This window comes from Miscanthus floridulus, chromosome 10 (genome assembly GCF_019320115.1).
Source record: "Miscanthus floridulus cultivar M001 chromosome 10, ASM1932011v1, whole genome shotgun sequence".
Classification (NCBI taxonomy): domain Eukaryota; kingdom Viridiplantae; phylum Streptophyta; class Magnoliopsida; order Poales; family Poaceae; genus Miscanthus; species Miscanthus floridulus.
Genome location: NC_089589.1, coordinates 70,207,345 through 70,227,384, shown reverse-complemented (window position 1 = coordinate 70,227,384; position 20,040 = coordinate 70,207,345). Strand labels below are relative to the sequence as shown.

Below are 20,040 nucleotides of genomic sequence, written 5' to 3'. Positions count from 1 at the left end.
GGGCCAATGACTCGAGCTAAAGCATGAGAACTTAGTTATCAGGTAAAGTCGTTCCTCGTTGTCTAAACAATTTCTTCTCTGGATGGGATACTACTAAATCCTTGTGATGATTTCCTTATGCTTAGGAAGATGGAAGGAACTAGCTGGGTGCAAGGTCATCAAGATAACCATCAAGTGGATGCTGGTGTAAACAACAAGAAGACCATACTAAATATTCGAAGCAGCACTAGATTGATTTGATCATGACTCTCGACTCCAGATGTTGTTGAAGGCCCATGAGTACTCATTGGAAAGATCTTGATGTCTATTTTCAAATGGATCCAACCTCATGGCTAGACTCCACTAGAGATGAGTAGAATCAATGAAAAGACGTTCGGACCTCTAGTCATGGGCTGAGAACCACTTATCAAGTAAAGCCCACTAGGGGCCATTCTAATTTAGGGTTTCCACCCTCCCACGCCTCCTGGTTGTTTCCCACTATAAAAGACATGTAGCAACCGCCATTTGAGGGTGGGTTTTGTTTAGATGCAAGTTTAGCTTCAGCTACTTCCTTGTAAACGCGTGTGTTGGCTAGACCACCTGATTTACTTGATTCAGAACCCCAAATTCGTGTCCTGATTCAGATCCGTGAGTTGTTTCTTGTTTATCTTGTTCTTGCATGTTCTCGATTGCTTGCAGGTTTAGGGTTGTTCTTGGCACAACAAGAACAACAACAAATCAGAGTCGGTATACCTGTTGCTAAGGCGCAGCAACCCTGCTGGATGTTGTAGTCGGACAGCCAACGTTGAATCCTTCCCCAAATCAAAGTTACCCCATCCTCTCATCGAAAGATCAGGATCAGCCCCTGCCATATCATGTGGTAATCAGAACAAGGTTAATCGGTGAGAGTATCTACCCATCCCTTTTATCTACCTACAGTCCACAAAACTCCCCCCCCAAAAAGGATAGAACTGAAATCCCTAAGACAAGTTTGTGCCTTGCTGTTCTGCATAGTCCTTACTTGTTGAGTTTTCCGTTGCATCGATTGGTTGAGTTGCTGGTTCTAGTGTTTAATCCATTAGAGTTTCGAGTTCTATTCACGTTTTTGTCACCACCAGATCCACCGCTGCTATCACCACCAGTCCCACCTTTTCACCTCCACAAGAACCACCAGATCCTCCACCACCATCATCTCCATACCATCTCTGCTGCATTCCAAACATCCCCCTATTCAAATGTGGAGCTCCCTAAAGTTTTCCACGTGTTGTGATTTGATTAGCATATTTGAGTTCCTCGATTCAAAGAAAAAGAGTGTTTGTGCTTGTTCTCTTGTGCAAGTTCAATTTCTGTACCCCTAGTCAAAAAAATAAATTGTATGTTATGAATTGTTTGCTCTCAATTTTTGGTTGCAAAACTTGAGAGTTGTACTGTAGGTGAAAAAAATATAGAAAAAGGGGTAAAAGAATCAGAAAAAGAAATGAAGCAAGAAAGATAGAAGAAGGGTTTTAGCAGTTATTATTTTCCACTTCGCTTGTGTTGTGTCGTTGGTGTCCGATGGCTACGTTTGTGTCTAGGTTCGCGTCTCTAGAATGGTTCAACCTAGGACCAGCACAATATCATCGTTGAACGATTATACAATTTGTTTTGGCTAACGTGGTTCTAGCTGTCCCTTGAATTTGTTTCCAGCCACCTATAGCTCCACAAATTTATCTACAACATCACAGGTTTACATTTGCTGCCACAATTGTTGTTGTTCTTGCCGGCTAACAACACCTCCTGCAAGTGTGGTAAGAACAAGTAAGAACTTGGTTAAGCAAGTTTGAGAGGAATGGAATCAGCCATTACTTAGTTTTCTTTTGTTATTCGAGCACCTTCTTGTGTTATTGCTGCTGTTCACTAACCATGTCAGGAAATGGTGAGGACGAGCAGGGGCAACATGCACACTCACCACGCACAAGGGGCATCATACGTGACTTCGAGCGCCGTATGAGGTTACACGCTGAAGGCCTCAAAGAGGATGTTCGTGTTACCAATGAGCGCCTTGGACAATTAGAGGCAACTCAAATTGGCACCAACCAAAGGCTTGCTGCAATGGAGGTTTCCATTGGAGAAGTGAACACTTCTCTTGCTGCTATTTTGGCCAGACTTGAGAGAATGCAAGACGGAGGATGTAACCGTGCACATCAACACCACCGCAATGATGGTAGTGTGGGCAGTGTTTCAGCCGAGAATGATGATGTCTATGCAGAAGACACCGAGCATGATGATGAGGTGGATGCTCAACCCTGTCGTCAACTACACCGTAATCGCCGTGGAATGGGTGCTAGGCCGCCACGTCGAGAGGTACGTGACAATGATGATTCTTTGGGTAAAATTAAGTTCACCATGCCATCTTTTGATGGGAAATATGATCCTGATGCATACCTTACATGGGAACTAGCTGCTGATCAGAAGTTTGCTTATCATGATTTTGCTGGAAATAAATGGGTTAGGGCTGCAACTAGTGAGTTTACTAATTTTGCTTCTATTTGGTGGAGTGAGTATTGCCGCACTAATCCAAACAATACTCCTCAGACCTGGGATGCTTTGAAAAGGGTCATGAGAGCAAGATTTGTTCCTTCATATCATGCACGTGATTTGTTACATAGGTTGCAGCAATTTAGGTAAGGGAATAAATCTATAGAGGAATATTATCAGGAATTGCAAATTGGTATGCTTCGCTGTGGTTTGGTAGAAACTGAGGATGCAACAATGGCTAGATTTGTAGGTGGTTTGAACCAAGAAATTTAGGACATTTTAGCTTACAAGGAATATAATTCAATCGATCGTTTATTTCATCTTGCTTGTAAGGCTAAACGGGAAGTGCAGGGATGTCAAGCTAGCATGAGGACTAACTTTTCTGCTGGTCGTGCTAACTCTTGGACACCAAAACCTACTACTGCACCATCGACACAAGTAGTTGCTCCATCTCCTTCAAACAACAAACAACACCCTTCTCCATCAAATTCATCAGCGTGCCCGGCTGAACCAACAAATGGAACAACAGCTCCAACAGCCAAGAGTTCTTCTTCCATTGCTTCTATGGGAAGAACTAGAGATATTCAGTGCTTTCAATGCAAGGGTTATGGACATGTGAGATGGGACTGCCCAAGCAAGCGCATTTTGATCGTGCGACATGATGGTGAATATTCCTCTGCTAGTGATTTGGATGACGAAACATATGCTTTGCTTACCGCTGACCATGCAGGTGGAGATGAGAATCTAGTTGAAGAGCACATTAGAGCTGAACATGCAGATCGTTATGAGTGCCTTATTGTGCAACGAGTGTTGAGTGCACAAATGGAGAAGGCTGAACAGAATCAATGCCACACCTTGTTCCAAACAAAGTGTGTGGTATAGGAGCGTTCATGTCGTGTGATCATTGATGGAGGGAGCTGCAACAACTTGGCAAGCTTAGAGATGGTGGAGAAGCTGGCTTTGGATACCTGACCACACCCCCAACCTTACAACATTCAGTGGTTCAACAACAGTGGCAATGTAAAGGTAACACGGTTGGTACGAGTCAATTTTGCAATCGGCTCTTATCATGATTCCATTGACTGTGATGTTGTACCTATGCAAGCATGTTCTATATTGTTAGGTAGACCATGGCAGTTTGATACAGACTCTATGCATCATGGTAGAACCAATCAATATTCTTTTGTGCATAATGGAAAGAAGCTTGTGTTACATCCTATGTCTCCTCAGGATATTATGAAAGATGAAATTGCTAGAGCTAGAAAGTTGAACACTAAGGAGCATGTTAAGAGTGAAAATCAGATTGTGGCTAAGGAACTTGAGCAACATAAAAAGAGAAACACTAAATCTGTTCATGATAAGAAAAATGAGATTAAGTTGAAGGGTTCCTATTTTCTTGCTACCAAATCTGATCTAGAAGAGATTGATACTTGCACTACTATATGCTATGCTTTGGTTTGCAAAGAAACTTTGTTTTCACTTGAGGATACTCCTATTTCTTTGCCTCCTACTATCACTAACCTTTTGCAGGAGTACACCGATGTTTTCCCAAAGGAGGTACCATCGGGACTGCCACCAATTCGGGGAATTGAGCACCAAATTGACCTCATTCCTGGGGCCTCCTTGCCAAATCATGCTCCTTATAGGACCAACCCGGAGGAAGCTAAAGAGATACAATGCCAAGTGCAAGAATTGCTTGACAAAGGTTATGTGTGTGAGTCTCTTAGCCCTTGCGCTGTTCCCGTACTTTTAGTTCCTAAGAAAGATGGACCCTGGCACATGTGTGTGGATTGTAGAGCGATTAATAATACCACAATTAGATATCGTCATCCGATTCCTAGACTAGATGATATGCTTGATGAATTGAGCGGCTCAATTGTGTTCTCTAAAATTGATTTGCGTAGTGGTTACTACCAGATTCGCATGAAGTTAGGAGATGAATGGAAAACAGCATTTAAAACTAGCTTCGGTCTATATGAGTGGTTAGTCCTGCCTTTTGGCCTCACTAATGCACCCAGCACTTTTATGAGATTAATGAATGAAGTTTTACGTGCTTTCATTGGTAGATTTGTGGTGGTATACTTTGATGACATTCTGATATATAGCAAAACTTTGGAGGAACATCTTGATCATTTACGTGCTATTTTTGATGCTTTACGTAATGCTCAATTATTTGGTAATCTTGAGAAGTGCACATTTTGCATAGATCGAGTCTCTTTCCTTGGCTATGTTGTGACCCCATAGGGTATTGAAGTTGATCAAGCCAAGGTCAAGGCAATTCATAGCTGGCCAGTTCCCACTACAATCACACAAATAAGAAGTTTTCTAGGACTTGTTGGGTTCTATTGCCGCTTTGTGAGGGACTTTAGCACCATTGTAGCCCCGCTACATGAGCTCACCAAGAAGGGTGTGGCATTCACTTGGGCTACAGCACATAGGAATGCATTCGACACGCTAAAAGATAAGTTAACACATGCACCTTTACTCCAACTTCCTGATTTCAACAAAACCTTTGAGCTTGAATGTGATGCTAGTGGAATTGGGTTGGGTGGTGTGCTGTTACAAGAGGGAAAACCTATGGCGTATTTTAGTGAAAAGTTGAGTGGCCCTAGTTTGAACTATTCTACTTATGATAAGAAATTGCTTGCTCTAGTTCAGACTTTGGAAACATGGCAGCATTATTTATGGCCCAAAGAGTTTGTCATACATTCTGATCATGAATCTTTGAAACACATCCGTAGTCAAGCAAAACTGAACCATAGACATGCCAAGTGGGTTGAATTCATCGAGTCCTTTCCTTATGTCATCAAACACAAAAAAGGGAAGGAAAATCTAATTGCTGATGCTTTGTCTAGATGTTACACCATGCTTTCACAACTTGACTTTAAAATCTTTGGTTTGGAAACTATTAAGGAACAATATGCACATGACAATGATTTCAAAGATGTATTGCTGAATTGCCAAGAGGGGAAAACATGGAACAAATTTGTCCTCACTGATGGGTTTGTCTTTAGAGCTAACAAGCTATGCATTCCAGCTAGCTCTGTGCATTTGTTATTATTGCAGGAAGCACATGGAGGAGGGCTGATGGGACATTTTGGTGTGAAGAAAATGGAGGACATCCTTGCTGATCATTTCTTTTGGCCCAAGATGAGGAGAGACGTGGAAAGGTTCATTGCTCGCTGCACAACATGCCAAAAGGCTAAGTCACGCCTTAATCCTCATGGTTTGTATATGCCTCTACCTGTTCCTAGTGCACCTCAGGAGGATATTTCTATGGACTTTATTTTAGGGCTGCCTAGAATAAAGAAGGGGAGAGATAGTGTCTTTGTTGTGGTGGATAGATTTTCTAAGATGGCTCATTTCATACCATGCCATAAGAGTGATGATGCTACACATGTGGCTGACTTGTTCTTTCATGAGATCGTCCGCTTGCATGGTGTACCAAACACCATTGTTTCTGATCGTGATGCAAAGTTTCTTAGTCATTTTTGGAGGACTTTGTGGGCTAAGTTGGGGACTAAGCTTTTTATTTTCCACCACTTGTCATCCCCAAACGGATGGGCAAACTGAGGTTGTAAATAGAACTTTATCAACCATGCTTAGGGCTGTTTTGAAGAAGAACATAAAATTGTGGGAAGAGTGCTTACCTCATGTTGAGTTTGCTTATAATCGTTCACAGCATTCTATACTAAGAAATGCCCTTTTGAGATTGTTTATGGGTTTTTGCCTCGTGCTCCTATTGATCTTTTACCCCTTCCAACCTCGGAGAGGGTCAATGTTGATGCAAATAAACGTGCTGAACTGATTTTAAAACTACATGAGACCACTAAGGAGAATATAGAGTGCATGAATGCAAAATATAAACTTGCTGGTAGTAAAGGAAAGAAACATGTCACTTTTGAACCTGGTGATCTAGTTGGATTACATTTGAGAAAAGATAGGTTCCCTAATTTGAGGAAGTCTAAGTTGCTGCCTAGAGCAGATGGTCCTTTCAAAGTGTTAGAACGGATTAATGATAATGCATACAAACTTGAGTTACCTACAGATTTTGGGGTTAGCCCCATGTTTAACATTGCAGATTTGAAGCCGTTCTTGGGAGAAGAGAATGAATGTGAGTCGAGGACAACTCAAATGCAAGAAGGGGAGGATGATGAGGACATCCCTTCCTTGGATCTCCAGTCATGGGCTGAGAACCACTTATCAAGTAAAGCCCACTAGGGGCCATTCTAATTTAGGGTTTCCACCCTCCCACACCTCCTGGTTGTTTCCCACTATAAAAGACATGTAGCAACCACCATTTGAGTGTGGGTTTTGTTTAGATGCAAGTTTAGCTTCAGCTACTTCCTTGTAAATGCATGTGTCGGCTAGACCAGCCGATTTACTTGATTTAGAACCCCAAATTCGTGTCCTGATTTAGATCCGTGAGTTGTTTCTTGTTTATCTTGTTCTTGCTTGTTCTCGATTTCTTGCAGGTTCAGGGTTGTTCTTGGCACGACAAGAACAACAACAAATCAGAGTCGGTGTACCTGTTGCTAAGGCACAACAACCCTACTGGATGTTGTAGTCGGACAGCCAACGTCGAATCCTTCCCCAAATTGAGGTTACCCTATCCTCTCATCGAAAGATTGGGATCAACCCCTGCCATATCAGGTGGTCCAACCCATAAGAAGAAGGCATGTGATGCAAGACACTGATCGACATGCATCACATGGTTTTAGGAAGGAATCTTAAAGATAGGGAAGGATCTATTCGGATATGATAGATATTGTATTCCTTGTAAATACTTATCATATAACCGAATAGATCTAGATCTAACCGACTTTTAACCCTGCCCCCCAGACTGTATAAGGCAGGCAGGGACCCCCCTTGAATTCATCTCATATTCAATATAATCCAATAAAGACACAAGATGCAGGGTATTACGTCGATCAGATGGCCCAAACCTATCTAAATTGTTGTCTCTGCGCCTTGTGTCACCATCTGGTTCCTATTACACGCACCTCCACCGATCGTCTACTACCATGGGTATACCCCTTGGTAAACTGCTGACCAGATTTTGTCGATAGTGGTGTGCAAGGTAGGGGGTGTGCATGCTGATTCCATGGCCAACCAGATGGTCACTTTCCTGAGCTCCATGGCCTTTCCTGAGCCAGGCCAAATCTTCAAGGTTAGATCCATGACTTGGATCATCGACCCCAATGGCAAAGGGGGGTCGTGGAAGCAGTGCGGGATCACCCTGCATTGATCGTGCTAACACTTGCAATGACATCTTCGATCTCGACGCCCCACTACTGGGTTAGGAGATCCATCAGCAATGATGATCTGATCACATCCATCGATCGGGTCATAGATCGTTTAGCGGAATGTCAGCTCCTCGTGGATTCAGTCTTAGATTGATCTAGAGCGAGTGATGAACCTCCTACACTCCAAGGTCACCATGCCACTAATGCTGAGCACCCCACTCATGCACACTGTTTGAGGTGGCAAGATGAAGATTTGGTGATCATGGCAACTCCAAAAGGGCATACCGTTCAACGCCGACAACTCCCCGCCCCAACGGAGAGCATGCTGAGACCCTATCCTTTTGGGCTAGCGGGTGTAGATCTGACCTGTTAGGATGTCGTGCACCATCTTTTCACTGACCACTCCAAGTGCAGCCACGTCAACAACCTCTATTAGATCGACTTCCTTGAGGCCGACCAGCCTGCACCAATGATAAACATGGTGCAAATCCGAACAGATCTTCCAGATGACACGCTCCATACAATTCTAGAGGAAAGCCCTGAGCCATACTCCAAGGGCTCTACCAGCACTTGCCCACCTTTCCCTCTAGGCTTTGGGAGAGAGCTCTTCATGGTAAGCCATGATAGCGTTGCTATCTATGGAGAGACTAGTGTCCAGCACCATGAACATGAAATCAGGAACATCGATCGCCAATGGTGTTGCAATGAAGAAGACGCCGTCTAAGCTACCGGACGTGACCCGCCGCCTCTCGCTCGTAATCTCCAACAGGAGTTCCTCATAGTGGACAACCAGCAAGTGGAGCAGACGCCAAGCGGCAATCTAGCTATGGCCACCCATGAGTCGGCTTGGCTCCCACCAATGCCGGAGGTACTCAAGACTCAAGCGCTACTTAAAGCAGCTCAGGTCCAAGTCAATAACATTCGGAACCTAGCTCTATCTTATTCGACAGCGAGCGCACATAGTCGTAACCCCCCGTAATTTTTGCCGTGATGGAGGGAGTCGTTACCATAGTGGCTAGATCGTCTAAGAGGATCTAGGGGCAATGTTGCCATCAATCCTAGTTCATAAGGACCATGAAATTAGCGACTAGCTCATAATGCCAACCATGAGGTTAATCAACCCATGCGCGGTGACGCCTACGACCGCATCAACGCCAATCTCAATGCCCACAATCGCATCGAGAACAATTGTGCCCAGCAACATCAGGCAGAACTCCAACGCCGATAGGAGTACAATGACCAACATAGCGACCCCATCAGCCTCCGACCACTCCCCGCTATCGAGCTGATGGGACCCCACCCCTTCACAGCAAGGCTACGAGCCATACAGTGGCCCATAGGCTTCAAGATCTTTGGGGTCGATCCCTATGATGGCAAGGCTAATCCTAAGCAGTGGATGCAGCTCTACGAGATCGCCATACATGCCGTTGGGGGAAACAATGACGTAATGGCAAATTATTTGCCTATCATGCTCTCTCAGATAGCCAACAATTGGCTTATGGGCCTAAGGGAGGATTCCATTGAATCTTGGGATGATCTCAAGAAAGTCTTCGTTGAGAATTACATGGAAACATGCTAGCAGCCTAGCATGAAGTATGATCTGGAGAAACTCCATTAGACCTTTGGGGAACCTCTACGAAGCTACATCAAGCGCTTCTTCAAAACAAGGAACACCATCCCCAACATTGGGGACAGCGAAGCCATCTCTGCTTTCACCAGAGGACTCCATCACCATTAGGAGCTACATTCCAAACTTTACTGCAAGAGGCCCCAAACCATCGGTGAACTCCTCAAGATTACAAACTCATACGCAGATTCTGAAGAAGCTGATTGACAGTTCAAGGATGACATTGCTCGTGCTTCCCGCTTGCATCACCACCCATGTTGTGATGATGATCGCCGCAAAGAATAGCATTATGAAGATCGTGCTAGGTGTTACGACAATCACGAACGCCTGACATAATGATCGGCCAGAGGGATCGAGGACTACATAGCCACGTCGCCGTTGACCAGAAAACTTCATCAACAACATAGAGCAGCCATGCGCTAAGCGCAATTTTAATGCTACCTATGAAAAGCTCCTTGACGGTCCATGCCCAATTCACATGAACAGCAAGCACACCATGCTGGCAATGCTATGGCATGGCCAAAGCTTTTCACGATGAATAGCAGAAACAACAGAAGTGCAAGGACGATGAGTCCGATGACAGCAAGGAGGAGGAGCATCCTAAGGATGCACGACTTGCTTTCCAAGATGCCAACAAGATGGTCGCCACAATCTTCACAGGATGTGTTGCCTCCGAGAGCGAATGCTAGCAGAAGCTCACCGCTCAATAGGTCATGTCGATCACTAAGTACAACATGGTCGCTGATCCCAAATATATGGACTAGGTTGGAGCATCCTATCACATTCAGTAGGGACGACCAGTGGGTAGATATCCCATACCCTAGGCGTTTCCTTCTCATGCTAGATCCAACCATCCACAATGTGCGGTTCAAGAAGGTCCTTATCAATGGTGGGAGTGCCCTCAATATCCTATTCGTCGGAGCCCTAACTGAGTTAGGCCTCATAAAGGACAATCTCGTCCATGTTGATTCTCCATTTTGGGGTATTGTACCTGGTAGAGTGTCCCAACCTTTGGGATAGATCACCTTGCTAGTCCAGTTTGGCAGCGCCGACCACTTCCATACTGAGTACGTGAATTTCTTTGTGGCAAACTTTGACACCGCCTACCACACCATCCTTGGCTGACCAACTCTCGCCAAGTTCATGGCCGTGCCCCATTATGTCTATCTGGTGTTGAAGATTCCAATGGAGCAGGGCATCCTCACCCTGTGCGCCAATGTCTCCACCGCCTACAAATGCGAAAGAGAAGAACTCACCCTCGCCAAAGCAATGGATCTCTCAGCAAGAATGGAGGCTTGCATTGCTGGCTCCAAGAAGGCCCATATGACATAAAGGCTGCAACCCAACTAGTGTCATATAGGCTCTGCGACCAAGACGGCGTTGACACCCCTAATTCATGGCGCATTGAACACCTTAGGCGTTTCTATCCTTGAGACGTTCTACTAAAGATATGTACATTTTTATGTATTTCAATAATAATTATATTTGTGATGTTTTCTCTATTTGTTTTCTGTAATTTCTCTCAAGTTACTTATTTCTCCATACTAAACATCTTTAAGATGACATATACTATCACCGTTTGATTCACCGACTAGTGAAGTTCTCCTTCGCTATATCCAGAAGAAGTCCTCTCCTCGATCTAGCACCTAGACATGCAAGGGCAATAGTGCTCTGTGTCATGGGCAGTCAGTAGTGGCTCCTCAATGATACCTATATTCCTAAGCGTGCACAGGAGCTAAGCTCTTAACACCATGGGGTGTGGAATAGCCGGGGTAGATAACAAGATAAAGGACTAACAATGCATTGTTAATATTAAATATTAACATTTTATACATCTTAATCATAATGTTTCATACATAGCCATTTGGCATTAATGCAGAAAAATTTGTTACATGTCATCATGGTTGAGGATCAGCATTGCCGAACAGATCCAAGCCGTCCGCCAGCTTGATTGCCAAATCAGACACCTCCTCCTCCAGCTCGGTGATTTGCTCATCGCTTAGATTTTGGGCAAAGCCACTATCGATTCATTCGAGCTTCACTGAGGGGTGGAATCACCGGACAACAGCTAGTGCATGGCCCATGGCAGAACAAGCAATGCCACAAGCGTATTGCTTGAAGTTCTCTAGCACTGACCTACACCTCTCCATGATGACATCTGACTGCGGTCGCCTATCGGGCTCTGGCAACTATGGGTCAATGAGGTCCAGCACGAGTTTTATCCCATCGGGCATGGCCTTCATTGTCTCTTTACTGGCCTCTAGCTAGAGTGCAAAGTCATAGAACTACGCCTGACTATTGGTTCGGATCACTATAGACAAGGAGGACAATCGTCTTAAAAAGCTTCTCATAGCAAGATGAGTATTAACATCCAAAATAACTCACGTTGCAGTTCATCAGTGAGTCATTTTTCTACTGCCCAAGCATCATCCCTTTGTTTCTCCACTAGCGCTATGGCTTCCCACTGCTAGCAGAGCTTGAGTCTCTGCCTCTGCCTTGGCGTCACGCGCCAAGCGCATTTTGATTTCTGCCTCCACCTTGGCAGCACACGCTAAACTAGCTTCGGCCTTCGCCTACCTCAGAGCTTCAATAAGCTCTTCACCAATAAAAGATTTTAGTTAGTATGGGCAAACTGAAGATATGAAAGCAATACACCGAAGGGTCTAAGGCCATACTTTCTTCTCGACTTACGCATCGCCTAGTTAATTCTTTAGCTTCCAGTTCGTCCACTTCAAGTTGAGTCTTTTCTGCTTGTATCTTCTCCTGGTCGGCATGTGCTCCAGCCAAGCATCTTCTCTAGAGTCTTCACAGACTCACGTAACCTCTAGTTTTTGGCAACCGATGGAGTCGCCTATTCTAGCTGTCATCTGTGGCTCTCGAAAATCTTCATTACCTCCTGTGGTGACCAGCAGTTAGCAGGCAAAATTTGTAATTTCAATTGGTTGCGCAGACTGACTTACTTCAATTTGGCCACACACCGACAATATTTCTTATAACTAATTCAGTCCAAGGACAACACAAGGATAGCTGATAAGGGTAGAGAAGGATTCCTAAGGCTTAGGGTCTAAGGATAGATAAACTCTACTTATACTTGCTTACTTCAGGGCACTAGGTTGCACCTAGGTCTACTAGGCGATGCCAGTCTCTAGCTCTACGCCATACCCTGAATGTGGGGGATTACAAGAGATAGACAAATCTGTCACCACCTACCGCCTAGCCTCTCAACCGGAGAGTATGAGGCAAACAAAGGTAGCCTCTAGCCTAAACACCATGTCTACGCTATTGACTACTACTCTAGCACCAGCTAGGAAGATCCATCTTTATCAAGTCCTCTACTAGAGCATCCGCCATGGGGATGGATGATGAACCCACAAACAAGTATAGCTTAACTACTCAAAGACTTTATACCAAATGAATCACGAATACTCACTTAGCGGGAATTCTCGTTGAGGCACATGTATTCATCGATGTACAAGGCGTGGAGACACCGACAAGCCTGACTCTTCCCGTACTCTTCCTCACATCTCTCCCTATTTCTCTTCTAAGTGTTGGTTTCATTTGAAATGTCATTTTCATGATACTAGTTTGACCAAAGTTAAATAGTAGTTTAGAGTGTTTGCATGGCTGTGTGACCTAAAGAAAAGTTATACTTTACATCATGGTGACAAACTTTATTCAAGGGTCATGAGCTAATTCAGTGTCTAACATGGTCAAATAGAGCTCACAAGCATCAACAAAATGCTATTTTCAAAACTTGAAATTTTGGTAAGTCTTGAAGCTATTTTTAGTTTCAATGTAGCCCACTTTGGAGCAATGTAGTTTGAAATCCATTGCAAATTAGATAAAACTCCTTTAAGCAATCATGTAGCTCTACAATTTCTATTAAGGAAGTTTTTGCTAAATCGCCATGGATTAGGAGTTATAGAGTCATGAAGCAGTCGGGTTCAATGGTGTCTGAACCGACGCTACGCGCGCATCGTGGCCGACCGACGTTAGGCCGTGGCCGCCGCGTGGAGGCCATCGGTCGGTGTCGGGCCCGCATGTTAGGCCGACGTAGCCAACAAATCTGTGTGATGCCGCTGCTCTCCCTCACTCACCCACATTCATGCTCCTCTGCCTTACTTCGACTCTCTCTCACCGTGCTAGAGCAAAGCTGTCATGCACCACGCCATTGCCGCTGAGCTCATGCGTCACAGTCATAGCACCATTCCCTGATAGCTTGTGCGCACCGCTCGGCCATTTCCCCCTCCACCTCGCTGACCACCCATCGCCTTAGCTTGAGCTAAGGTAAATGGCTAAGGGCAAGTCCGCTGTCACCTGCACCCTCGTCGAAGGGCTGCCGAGCTTGCGCTCGCTATGGCCGTGCTCCACCAAGCCATCTCGCTCATGCGTTCCTATCGTTATGGTTAGGTTAGAGCTAGGTCTAACTCAAGGCAAGAGCCTAAGGCCAATGCCGGCCTCATTGGAGCAGAACGCCATTGTGCCGCCATTACGCTTGTGCCGCCGTGCCACCAAGCACATGGCCAAGCTTCGCCATCACTCCACCCTGACCAAATCCACACCGTAGAGCTTCACTATGGTTTGTAGAAGCCGTAGCCGCGCTCGCCTGGCCATGTTGTCGCTAGGGATGGCTAGAGCACCACCATGCGCCGCTGCTGAGCCACCATGGCTACTGCCAAGGTAGCTCCGGTAATCCTCCAAAGAAACCTAGAGTACCTATAGGTGCGGAATAGGATGGGGAACATGTTGGTGCCGACCTCATTGCTGGTGACCTCGCTGTCGGTGAGTTCTCGCTGATCAAAGCTGGTGCTCTGCTCTGTCTCGCTGACGCATGGGACTAGGTTGACCATGGGGCCCAGTCGTTAGTCGCAGCAGGATGTATACACCGGGTGCACCTAGCTGTAGCACCCAATTTGAAATTTGATTTTCTTTATTAATTTTTCACAAATTTGGATACAAATTTCAAAAATTCATATCTAGAGGTACGAGGATCCAAATTGAGTGAACCAAATTTTATTGGATTCAAATTGAAGTGTACTATTTGAGAAAAATATGAAATATACTATTTAGCATATTTATCTAGGAGAATGAAATTAAGCAAGATAAGTGCTTTTAAAATAGATTCTATCTTGTAAATTGCATAACTTAAGTTAGGAAGGTGATAAAATTATGATTCTAATTTTGCTAATCTTGTGTTGACATTCTCTAGCTAGGAAAAATATTAAACCTATAGTAAACATAATTGAAATATGGTCTTCCTATTGAATCTTAATTAATTGCTAGATTCTAGTGAAATTAATTAGAGTAAAAATATATAACATATGATCATACAAATTTTTATAGAATATTCTAATGCTATGGGGAAAGTAAGAAAAATATTAAATCTATTGCTGGACACTTTTCACTATGCTAAACTATTTTTGCTAAAATAAGCATATGTAACTTATCATTTTTGGAAAGGTAGCTATACTTATCCAAATGGTATGAAATTTGTATAGTAGACTATTAGGGGCATTTGAAGGCTACTATAATTTTCTCAGAATTTATTAAGCTCTAGAAATATTTATCCTTTAAATCACCTTATTATATAAGGAAATTGATAAATGAATATAAATAAATTAGTTATATTTAACCATGATGTTTTCTGTGGTGCTTGTGATGCATATGATATGTTGATGTTATTAGTTAGGCTTAGAAGTAATTGGTTGTATGCTACTAGTTAATTATTGCTTTATAATTCGACTAGATGGCTGCATGTATAGTTTCTGTTGTGATGATAATTTCATGATGATAATGGCCTTTTCTATAAAACTTATGAATAACAAAGTTATAGAGAACTTACTTATATAGATGGTATTCAATTTTCATAGTCATAGGTCTTATGGTTTAAGAATTATGGCTGTTAGAAATGCTTGCTCTCTAGATAGATATGAAAGATTGAATTGTTTGACCTAGATAACTACTGAATCACCTTAATATGATTGAAAGAAAGTTGTAGGCAATTTCATAAGCTTTCCAGAAAGTTCACTAACCATATTATTTTGATGTGTATAACTCTAGTTATGATCAAAATAGGTGGCTGCTGTCTTGTAGTCCAGAAAATGATTTACATGAGAATTTGTTTAGTTACTGGAGAAGAGATATGCACCTACTTAGTAAAATAAGATGTAACTTGTTAGAACCTTAATACAAATGCTATTGAAAACACATATGAGGATGCATTTCATCACACCATATCATCTCATACATGTCATTATATATGCATCCATAATTTCTTATTTTATGCTCAAGCATATAGGATCAGTTCGGGGAGATAACTCTTTTGGAGTTCAATAAAGAAGAAGATGCAGGAACAGCAGGAGACACCTTAGGCCATAGCTCTAGAAGGAGAGGAGCAAACTCTTGAGGACCTCCCTAAGTGCCCTGATCACAGTCCAACCTCTTTCCTCAAAGGCAAGCCCCAGGAGCGTTCTAAGTCTCCTATATTTTACAAAACTTCACTTGAGTCCTTTTAAGTTGGATGCATTAGGTGATAAGAGTTGAATTGAAACCACTTGATGCATAGAACTACCTTGTATAGATATATACACCTTTAACCCTGTGTAGGTCTAGGATCGAATATATGCTTAGCCATGCTTAGACTGGTAGAAGTCGGGTGATTTTCTGTCACCTGTGAGATATAGGTGGATACTGAAGCACGGTTGACTATATTTGCTATCATGGAAAAGAACCATGGGGTAATATAAATGGAGGTCGGGTGGAGTCTATGTGTAGGTTGACTCATGTGAATTTGTCTATACTGATTAAGGACCGTATCATTATTGGCGCTACTATCGAGATTGAACGCATGCCTCTCACTTAGCTTGGCTGGATAACTCATTCCAACCTTGAAGCTGAGTAGCTAAACTTAGGTCGGTCCCTAGTTTTGTAAGAGTACGCACTCTAGGATGGTAGTAAGGATGTGTGGGGAGCCAGACATGAGCCCAAGGGTAGGGTAGTCCTGATCGTCCAAGGCAGCTGGTTGTTCCTGATTGTGTAGCGCTGATCGAACCTGTGAAATATGGACCTGAGTTATACCAAAGGTGACCTAAGGCTACCATGGCTGGTAGACCTAGGTTTGTGTTAGGACATAAATTCCTAGCTAGTTGAAATTGATTTGAATCGCCGTCTCTCTCAGACAGTGAGAAACTTGGCTAGTCCCAACATCGTAGTAACTATGTTATAGAATTTGATAGTTCGAATGAACATGGAATTATTATATCGGCTATGGTTACTACTATATGCTACTAAATAATATACCACATGTTTGGAACAGGTTAGTTGCTAATCTAGAGATGAATAGCTATAATTAACTTGATGACCAAATTATAAAAGGTATAGTTGAATTAGTTGCTTTCTATGCAAAATGTTGTCAAGCTAGCTCCACTTATAAAGCCTTGCATGATCATTGGAGTTACTATATTTTTGGTTTATGACTAGGTAAGTCTAGTTAGGGTACCTTCTCATACTTAGGGTTTTATTCCCATTATTGTAGATAATATAATGTATCATGGCTACTATAAGAACTGCTTCTGTCCTGCTATGGAAGAGGAGTAGGGCCCTAGGCAAGGCGTCTCATGATAATCCCTCTCTTATGCTTTTGTGGAATTGTGATCATGAGCTGGCACCGTATCTAAACAATGAGGACAGATGTTGGTTTCAAACTTATTTACTTTCGCTACTATTTTATTTGAACTTGACTTGTAATAACTTTTAATCGTACTCTAATGTATGAAACCGTATTTGTAAACTTTATGTAACGTGTGACATGTTTGTTGAATCATGTACAATCTTGGTTGTATGTTGATGGTTAATCGAGACCTTTAGTGGTACTCGATGGACTACCAGGTTTATATGGGCTCAAGTACGACAGTGCGACCGCTTGTGGGCTGCTATTGTACTTGTGCTCTTATAAATTGGTCGGTTCTGCTACAACTGGTATCAAAGTAGGATTCAACATTAATTGCCATATGTGTATTTAAAATAAAGGTTTTTGTTTTTCAAAATTAGTTTCTAGCAACTTATAGCTATATATGTAGGTGTTTAAAACCTAGAGTTTGAATCTAAAGTGTGCTAGTGGTCGCTTTCCTTTATGCCTAGTTAAGGACTTTGGGTGGCTAATTAAGTACTAACTTGGGGGTTTTCAATTTCATCGTCCATACGCGCGTGCTATTGTATGGATACCATTCACTAGAGTAGTAATGTATGGATCAAATTCCTCTACGCCCAAGGTAAGATGCCACTCATCATCACAGTGGCATGACCGCAAGATGTGAGCGTGCGGTCTATGGGGAGAGTTAGCTTTGATACTGAAGTGTATATATGTCTCACATATATATATATACGGAAGTATTTAATTGTGGGTTAGCTTTGATACGGCTACATATGCATATTTATATGTATATATAGGACGTATTTTTCTCTCAAGTAGTTTTGATACGGAAGTATATATATATATGAAAGTATTTAGCTTGCAACCTAGAGCCTAGATTTACATTCTGCATATATAATTATGGGGTTGGGCTAAAATGAAATTCTTGTGCAGGTACACTAACAGCGAAACTGTGTAGCCCTAACTAGTTACGTTATATATGAGAGAATGCTTGTATGGCACCGTGTATGCTGTTAGAAGTTTTAAATTTTCCTTAATTTGTGAGGACGTACAGAACGTGCATGCATCATGATAAATCATTATTATTACACTTGCATTGTTCCTCCCCTTATGGATTTCTTACTCGGTTATGTAACTCTTATCCATTATGACATTGTCTCATGAGAGTGGCACCATATTGTTGGTACAGATGGCAGCACCAACTAGAAGTGAGACTTTACTATTGATGTTTGGTACCCCTGCCCTACTTTGGAGAGTCTTACATTATGCGGGGTATTACGAAACGCGCCTCTATTACTGGAATGAAGTATACCTAGAGGGACAACCATGGTATGAAGTATAGCTGACCATACCAGCTCGTAACCAAGCACCCTTCTAGCAGGAATGGAGGGCAGAATCTGAAGGAAGAACTCCTTGGAAAGCTACCCAAGTAGTGGCTTTTGAGGTGCTGAGCCAGATATGTCAGCAACATGGGGATGAGCTTACCGGTAGTGCCACTGGCACTTTTCCTCGACTGGATCCATCAATAGCAGTTTGGGCACAATGCAACATCAATGCGTTGATTCAAGATCAGGATGAGCGAGCAAATAGTTCTAGTCCTGCTATGAGTGCAATGTTTGTAGTGTTGAAGATATTCTATACTCATCAAGATACCTTAGACTTCTGATAGGAGCCCTATACCACTTGCATGGATAAGTTCATGAGAGCTGAAGTTGCACAGCGTAAGTTGAGGAAGCGTGTGCGCAAGCATAAGAAGGCAACAAGTGAGGCTCGATGGGAAACTGATCAAGCTTATGTAGCATTGGGAAATCTCCACACTCAAATGGAATAGGTCGATCAGCAGAGAGCTACCGCCCAAGCGGCAAGAACAGATGATCAGGTAGTGCTAGCAGGACTGCGGGAGCAGTGGAGGCCGCTCATGCTGAGGTGCTCACTGCTACATGCCAGTGGATCCAAGCAAACAACCGTGCAACCCTAGTAGAAGCAGCACGAAACAAAGCTAAAGCCTTAGCCGCGCAGCAGGACGATGTCAAAAGGGACTTGTGCTAGTAGCTTGCACATACCTATAAAATGGTAGTTGATCTTCAGCATAAGGTGCATTTTCTGAATAACCAACTACACCCGATCCTAGATGAGGAAGAAGAAGATCTAGAAATGATGGTCGAAGATGACGGTTGGGAGGAAGAAGAAGTGGAGCTAGAGGATGAGGATGATGCTATCTCTGACCTAGACAGCGAGCACGCTGAAGATTAGAGTCGCCTAGTGACTAGTTAAAGCGCTAGATGTATCCTTGTTATTCATGTAATGAACTTGTAGCTTGAAGTTCGGTATTCGTGATTTAACTTCAGTGTAATATTGGCACTTTGCATGTTGTCTCACTATGGATTGAGCTTTGATGAAATTCTAATTTTGTTTTACTAGTGGATTATGACATGCATATTAATGCGTTGCGAGTACAATAAGTGATCTAACTGGTGATGTCATGTTGCGACAATGGATGATTATGCCTCTATTTTATTGTATGAATTTAAGATTCTCTCTAGTAATTTCAGTTTGGTCTCTCTAGTAATTTCAGTTTGGCATGATTACATAATTCATCTGCAATCTCTTGACATCATCCAATAATCACTTATTGTTGCAACTTTGCAGATGACTCGCACTCACGTTGGGGTAGGCCCTAGCCAGGGTGGCAATGATAGTGACTTACCACCACTACCATCACCGTCTACGAATGAATTCTTCACACAGTTCCTGGGTAATAAGAGAGCCATGGTGGATACACTGCGCCTCATTACGCAGAACACCGCTCACGCCCATCAGCAACATCAAGGGCCTGAGCCAAATCAATATAGCTCTTTTAAGGATTTCCCAAACACCAAGCCTCCTATCTTCAAAGAGGCCGAAGGACCGCTCCAGGCGGATGAATGGCTTAACATGATAGAGCAGAAGTTTCATCTATTGAGGGTTACAGAGCATCAGAAGGCCGAATATGCGTCCCATCAACTGTAGGGACCGGTAGG

At 43.1% G+C, this 20,040-nt stretch overlaps 1 pseudogene; it reads left to right on the top strand.

Annotated features, from left to right (window-relative positions):
- Nucleotides 1-1,881: 1,881 nt before the first annotated feature.
- Nucleotides 1,882-6,717, top strand: LOC136488820 (uncharacterized; annotated as a pseudogene).
- The last annotated feature ends 13,323 nt before the right edge of the window (nt 6,718-20,040 follow it).